An 8041-nucleotide genomic window follows, 5' to 3' on the forward strand; every position below is an offset into this window, starting at 1 on the left:
AGAAACCGGGAATCAAGTGGGAACCAAGCACCAAAGATGTAACAATCGAACCATGTGTGCCAAGAGAACGTACAGGCTACCCCGCAATTGGTCAAGCCAAGCCTCCCACAGTACCTAACATCGCGAGATGTCGGTAGAAAATAATGTGCTTAGGAGGATACACATTACGTCCAGATATCATCGACGGTTATGAGGTAACCATCTAATCTGTTATGTCAACCATAAAGATTGAGGTTCATCAGGCTTAAAAGCTGATATCTTACCTTTCCGGAGGTTATCCACTGGGAATCTGATCAATCACTGACATTTTGTGTATCATGGTGCGCTTCCCATTTGGCTAGCTAATCTCCCTCATTGAGAAAAGCTTCGACTACCAGTTTCCCTGTTTGATGTTGAGGCCTGGTAGATTTCCAGTCGATTTTAGCAATGACTTTTCAAGACTTTTCGTCACCCTACAACTGGTCTGGACTACAACTTCTGAAATAACTCAGCAAGTGTGTCGTTCGGGAGACTTGACTCCCTTTAGGATGGAATAGATACATCCTGTATGGTCATAAAAGGTGGTCGAGCGCATACATTGTCCTTGTTAGGAGAAACAATGAAGACCGCCCTATAAAGTTTTCGATCTAGCGTATGGCCCGGCTTCGACCACACGATCCAATCACCGTTCATACGGTTGACACCCGTTTTTATACAAGTGACCTACGTATGAACTGAATGTTCATGTAGGATTTCACATTCAAAATAATGAACGTGTTTTGAAAGTTCAAGACTTCCTCCTCTAACAGTACCTCATCGTGAAATGATGGGTAATGAAATGGCACGCTTAAGAGGTATACGTACCAAGTAGGACGGTCGGAAGACTTTACTTCCTTAAATGAGTGGATCTGAATCACTCGGAAGTGCCAATCTGTTTCAATTGACACCGGTTTTGAAAAATCCCGAAAACCTTCGGGTTCCATAGCTTTTGGCTATGGGTTGTGTTGTCTAAGCAAACACAAGCACGTAGCTATTGCTCCTGAAAAGGACAGCACTGGTGAAGCTCAAGGCTCCTCTTCCCACAGTATCACATCATTAAATGATGTAATAATAAAATGATATAGTTTCGGAAGTATGCTATACCAAGTAACCAAAAGTTTTTGATCTGGCACGTGATTCGGTCACAATCACGCTATGCAATCACCGCTCTCTCACGGTTTACACCCGTTTTGGTACAGGTGACCTACTATTGAGTTCTTCGAACTCGTAGGATTTCATGTTCAATGGTAATGAACATGTGGAACAACTTTGGCTTCTTTAAACATAATGAAATAAATATACCAAGCCATACTTAAACAAAGGTTTTGGTCGAATTTTTAACTACTTTTATATTTTTTTTTTACTTTTTTAACTAACTAATTTTTCCTTTTTTTTTTTTATTTTCCCCTAATTTTTCAATTTTTTTTTTACGACCAAAACCCCGTGAAACGTTAAGTCTTTTAAATGTCAAAACCAAAATAATGATGATTCTATTAATAACCAACCCGAGAGATTTTACATCCCCCACCCCACACTTGAGATTAAGTAATGTCCCCATTATTTGAGATCAAAAATGGATTAAAATCAAAAGGGTAAGAAAAATAAAAACTTATCGAGCTTAACCACAGATCGTGGAATGACAGTGACAGATGGCGCTGAACTGACTGCCAGCATAAGAACATCGTCCATTCCCGATCCTCACACCAATACCATCATTAAAGTAGTTTTGCTGAACTTAATGCCAGACTTGAAAAACCGTTTCACCAACACACCTAACAAAAAGAAAAACACACCAAATACATAAATGGGCAAGGTGGTACCACCCGGTACCGAAACGCCTTGCCCCAAATAGGTCTCAAAGTACATCATACGAAAAATAAAAAAAAAAATAGTCAAGTACAACCAAATCGAAACGAAAATAGTCTTAAACCAATACAACAAGATCAACGGGCACGCAGGCCCTCATCACTGAAACCCGTCATACGGCCAGCTGCCGTACGGGTACTGCTGCTCATATCTGCGCTGGGCATCCTGAAATCTCTCACTCTCATCATAAATCGGGGCCTGAACTCGAGGCCTAACCTCACTCCGATAGTAGACTGGTTGCTGAGCGATGGTACCAAAATAATTCTCTGGATCGTGGTAATAGAGGCGATCGTTGTGGCGCTGCCAGTCATGACCATAGGCAATCCACTGCTGATCATGGTTTATTTCATCCAACCTTTCCTCCTGCCTAACATTACTCGCCTCAACTCTTTGTTGGCTCGCCCACATTCTGTTATCATGTTCCCGCTGATCACTACGGAAATCACGAAACCCACTCGACATACCAACCTGTATATTACCCACCGATGAAACCAAACCATCCCAAATTTCTTGGGAAATTCCCCATTGCTGCTCACCCCCAGCTTGCACATTTGGAGCAACCTGCTCCGGCTCATTCATACCCTGATTAGCACCCCCAACCTCGGGTGCTTGTGGCTCGACAAACGGCACCGCTGTATCTCTACTCTCATTCCACATAACGAAATTGGCATTAAAATAAAACCTTAGATTAAAAGGTTTCATAATCTGCAGCTGATCAGTCAATCTGGTGCATCTACTAAAATCAATATCGAACCATTTTGCAATTCGTGTAACAAAATGGCCACCAAGAATTGGCCGTGTGGATCGAACCTCTCGTGAATGATTTGACAAATATGTGCCAATAAGATTGCACAAATCCACATGTGCACCTCGTGTATACCTAAACAAAATCCATAGCTCGGTGGAATTAACTTTATCATTCCCATTCCGTCGGGCACAAAAAGTACTTGATAAAAGCTTTTGAAACAACCGTAAGTCTTTTCGTTGAATATCAGAGCCCTTGGATTCATTTGACACAAAAGGCACCAAACCCGATATTTCCTCCCAAAAATCACGCTCAAGATAGCCTTCCTGATTACCAATAAACTCTGTCTCCTGTAAATACCGTTTCAAAAGATTATCGGTCCACCCTTCAAACAAATTCAACGCTCGCGCTAAATCAAATCGACTCATCGCTCTTCTCTCGCCCCCCAATCGAAAAGTTAAGAACCCTTTATCTTCCCCATTTCGTCTCGTACGAAAGCTAAGCGAGGAGAAAAATTCAACAATTAATTCCCTATAAAGATGCTCTCTTAGGGACATAGCGCGTTCCCATGCATCTATTTCGAACCCACAATAAGACAACGACAATATGGAAGCAATTTCCTCTTTAACCTCATCAGATGCTCTGTCTAACTCATCCCAGCTGAAGAACCAAGTAGCTTGGATGTTTCGAACCGAAATAAATGCATAGTATTGAGAAAATTCTTCCTGAACTGTTTCCAACCACACTTCCGGGTCGGTTCGTCGTTCTTCCTCCATACGGGCCTGAGCCGTGGAGGATGATGGTGCACTAGCTCTGCTTCTCTGCACAAATTAAACAAAAACAAATCCAAACACAAACATTGAAGAGTTAGCGTTAAGCGAAATCAACATGTTCCACATACTTGCATCAATTGTCATCAAACTCGTTTCAACTTCAATTAAACATTTAAACAATAGCAAGTATCCAAAACATATGTTTGTGTTTCATGTATCACATTCAAACTAATTCCAAAACTCTTATAGCATAAATGTGTTTCTTTAAACAACTAACTTTAAACTCCATATAACAAACTTCATCATATCAACCATCCAATTACATCAAGATTAAACAACTCCACATTCAAATAGTCATCTCATTAATCACAAAAACTCAACAAACTTAACCAATTTCAAATTCTCACATGAAACCCGCCCAAATTACCCCACACTATTTTAAAACATACCATCATTAACAATCAACACCCTTTCAAACAAAATCCCCAAATATTTAACATGAAATTCGAATTTAATCACTACCATAATTTCAAGAATCAATATCATGCATAATCAACACAATAAATCATGAAGAAACACAATAATATCAAATTCATCAACAATTAATTCATATTAAAGCATAAAAGATTCAATTAAACATAACCCCTTAAATTTTCAAACATAAACCCTAAAATTAACAAGATTAATCAAGATTAATGAAAGAAAAAGCAAGAGATTAGTTAAAATCGGACCTTAACCGGCATGATGTAGCAATTAATTGAAGAAATTAAGAAGTGATTTGGGTAATTGAATTTAGGGTTTGAAAAGCCTTAGGTGTTCTTGAGATAAGTGTGTGATAATATGTGGTGTAAAACTGATGCATATACCCTAAAAAGGGTCAAATTCGCGACGGGTCATGTAATTATTCGGGTTGGCCCATTTAACTTTAAACAAAACCGGGGGTTCAGTATCTGCGCGCCTGAAATGTCGCGCCGCGATGTTAACTGCCGCGCCGCGGCAGTACACTACCCCTGATGGTTAATTCTTTTGAGAAACGTGAATCCCCAAACCAATGATACCTCGCGCCGCGACCAAAATTGCCGCGACGCGGTAATACACATATTTAAATAACATCTTTAAGTCCCTTTCTGTTTCCAACCCACGCACTTCTCCGCGCCGCGAAGGCCGTTGCCGCGACGCGGCAATACAAAGGGAAAAGCCACTTCGTTTTTTTACAATTCAGCATCCTTTTTAAAAAAAAAAACAATAACCAAAAACTACCACAAATCCAACTAGTAATCAATCAAAATCAATCATTTAGCAATTTGGACTCAACAAACCCGTGATCGCACCTAATTATACACACTATACAACAATGTGAACCTTATTTAATGAGTCGTTCACGCAACTCGTCCCCAACTTCAAGTGGCGTTGGGATCGGGTTCAACGTGAACCTCGTCATCAATCACTAACGGACCATCAACATACTTCTTCACACGATGTCCGTTAACCTTAAAGGTGATACCATTCGCATTTTTCAACTCGACCGTACCGTATGGGTACACCTTAACGACCTCAAATGGTCCCGTCCACCGGGACTTAAGTTTTCCCGGTAAAAGCTTCAATCTAGAGTTAAACAAAAGCACTCGATCGCCTTCGTTAAACTCTTTTGGACCCTTTAACTTCCTATCATGCCATTGCTTGGTCTTTTCTTTATAAATCAATGAATTCTCGTACGCATCAAGGCGTAACTCACCAAGCTCATTCAATTGCCCCGCCCTTAGGCGTCCGGCTTCCTTCAAGTCTAAATTGCACTTTTGAAGTGCCCACATAGCTTTATGCTCAATCTCCAACGGGAGATGGCACGCTTTCCCATAAACCAACCGATAAGGAGTGGTACCAAGTGGCGTTTTGAAGGCGGTTCTAAACGCCCACAAAGCTTCGTCGAGCTTATTTGCCCACTCCTTCGGATTCGAACCCACAGTTTTCTCAAGAATACTTTTAAGAGCTCGATTGGTATTCTCAACTTGTCCGCTCGTTTGGGGATGGTATGAAGTAGAAACTTTATGGACAACTCCATATCGCTTCAATACCTTCTCCATTTGGGCGTTACAAAAATGAGTACCCCTATCACTAATTAAAGCCTTAGGAGTTCCAAATCGAGAGAATAAACGCTTAAGGAACGAAATCACAACTCGTGCATCATTTGTGGGTAAAGCTTGCGCTTCGGCCCATTTAGACACGTAGTCAATGGCAACGAGTATGTAACTATAATTCTGAGATTTCGGAAATGGCCCCATAAAGTCAATTCCCCAAACGTCAAATACTTCGCAAATTTGGATGCTTTGTTGAGGCATCTCATCACGTTTGGTGACTTTACCGGCCCTTTGGCACGAATCACATGACTTACAAACCAGGTGGGCATCTTTGAAGATTGTCGGCCAATAAAAGCCGGCATCATAAACTTTACGCCCCGTAATTTGGGGTCCAAAATGCCCACCGGTAGGCCCACTATGGCACTCGGTTAGAATTCGCATACACTCATCACCGGAAACACACCGGCGGATAACTCCATCTGGACAACAACGAAAAAGATAGGGATCCTCCCAGAAATAGTATTTAAGGTCACTGAAGAATTTCTTCCTCTTTTGATGTGACCACCCTTTCTCCAAGAATCTCCCAACTAGATAATTAGCTATGTCCACGTACCACGGCTCATCAACCTTATCCACCTTCATGAGATATTCGCCGGGAAAATCATCATGAATGGTCGTCTCATCGAGAACCTCACGGGAGGGGTTCTCAAGACGTGAAAGGTGATCGGCCGCCAAGTTTTCAGCACCCTTTTTATCCCGGATCTCCACATCAAATTCTTGCAAAAGCAAGATCCATCTAAGAAGTCGTGGTTTTGCATCCGGTTTAGCAAAAAGGTACTTTAGAGCAGAATGGTCCGTAAAGACAATAGTCTTAGATAAGACTAAGTAGGACCGGAACTTATCAAACGAAAAGACCACCGCAAGGAGCTCTTTTTCAGTGGTAGTATAATTTAATTGCGCTCCTTGCAAGGTCTTGCTTGCATAGTAGATGGGTCGGAAATGCTTCTCGACCCTTTGACCCAAAACTGACCCAACAGCGAAATCAGATGCATCGCACATAAGCTCGAACGGAAGGGACCAATTAGGAGCAATTATGATTGGCGCATTGATGAGTTTCTCCTTCAAAAGCTCGAATGCCTTTTGGCATTCGTCGGAGAAGTTCCACGGGGTGTCCTTTTCAAGGAGTTTATTCATCGGGTTGGCAATCTTAGAAAAATCTTTAATGAATCGCCGGTAAAAACCGGCGTGCCCGAGAAAACTCCTAACACCCTTAACATCGGTAGGAGGTGGAAGGTTCTTAATAGCGGTAACCTTTGCGGGATCCACCTCTATACCGTTCTTAGAAATCTTGTGCCCGAGAACTATGCCCCCTTGAACCATGAAATGGCACTTCTCCCAGTTGAGCACAAGATTGGACTTTTCGCACCTGACCAACATCCGTTCTAAATTAAGAAGGCATGAATCGAAAGTGTCACCGAAGACCGAGAAGTCATCCATGAACACCTCCATGCAATCTTCGATCATGTCATGGAATATGGCCATCATGCACCTTTGAAAAGTGGCCGGAGCATTGCAAAGGCCAAAGGGCATGCGTCGATAAGAGAACGTGCCATACGGGCACGTGAAAGTAGTCTTCTCTTGGTCCTCGGGCGAGATAGGAATTTGAAAATAGCCCGAGAAACCATCGAGAAAGCAATAGAAACTGTTTCCCGCCAACCTCTCTAGCATTTGATCCATGAAAGGTAGCGGGAAGTGGTCTTTTCGTGTGGCGTCGTTCAACTTACGGTAGTCGATACAAACACGCCACCCCGTGACAGTCCGGGTGGAAATTAACTCATTTTTATCATTGGTGGTAACAGTCATACCACCTTTCTTAGGTACACAGTGTACCGGGCTAATCCACGGGCTATCAGAAATCGGGTAAATCAGACCCGCATCAAGGAGCTTTATGATCTCTTTCTTCACGACATCTTGCATGTGCGGGTTCAACCTCCTTTGGCGTTGCACCACAGGTTTGGAGTTATCCTCCATTAGAATCCTGTGGGTGCAATAGGAGGGACTAATACCCTTAATGTCGTGAATCTTCCATGCAATGGCCGGTTTATGGGCCTTTAGCATGGTTACAAGCTCAGTTTTCTGACCTGCTGAAAGAGAAGAAGAAATAATTACCGGAAGCTTAGATTCCTCATGCAAGTAAGCGTATTCCAAATGATCTGGAAGTGGCTTCAATTCAAGCTCGGGAGGTTCTTCAATTGAAGACTTGCTCCGGTAATTTGAATCACGTTCGAGTTCTTTGAACTCCTCTTCAGTCGGCTCATAGCCGTTTTCCATCAAGGTGGTTAAAATATCCACCTCCTCAACCTGCACATCCTCATCAATCTCAACCAATGAGCATTCTCCTGAACCCTGTAACTCTGGGAATTCCTGCAAAAACTCAGACTGGACATTCACAGTGTTAAGAAAATAACATGTATCATCAGTGTGACCAGGGTATTTTAAAGCATGGTCGATTGAGAATGTTGCACTCAAATCGTCTATCCTAAGGGTCAACTGTTGACCATACA

The sequence above is a fragment of the Rutidosis leptorrhynchoides genome, chromosome 4 (genome assembly GCF_046630445.1).
Source record: "Rutidosis leptorrhynchoides isolate AG116_Rl617_1_P2 chromosome 4, CSIRO_AGI_Rlap_v1, whole genome shotgun sequence".
NCBI classification, from domain to species: domain Eukaryota; kingdom Viridiplantae; phylum Streptophyta; class Magnoliopsida; order Asterales; family Asteraceae; genus Rutidosis; species Rutidosis leptorrhynchoides.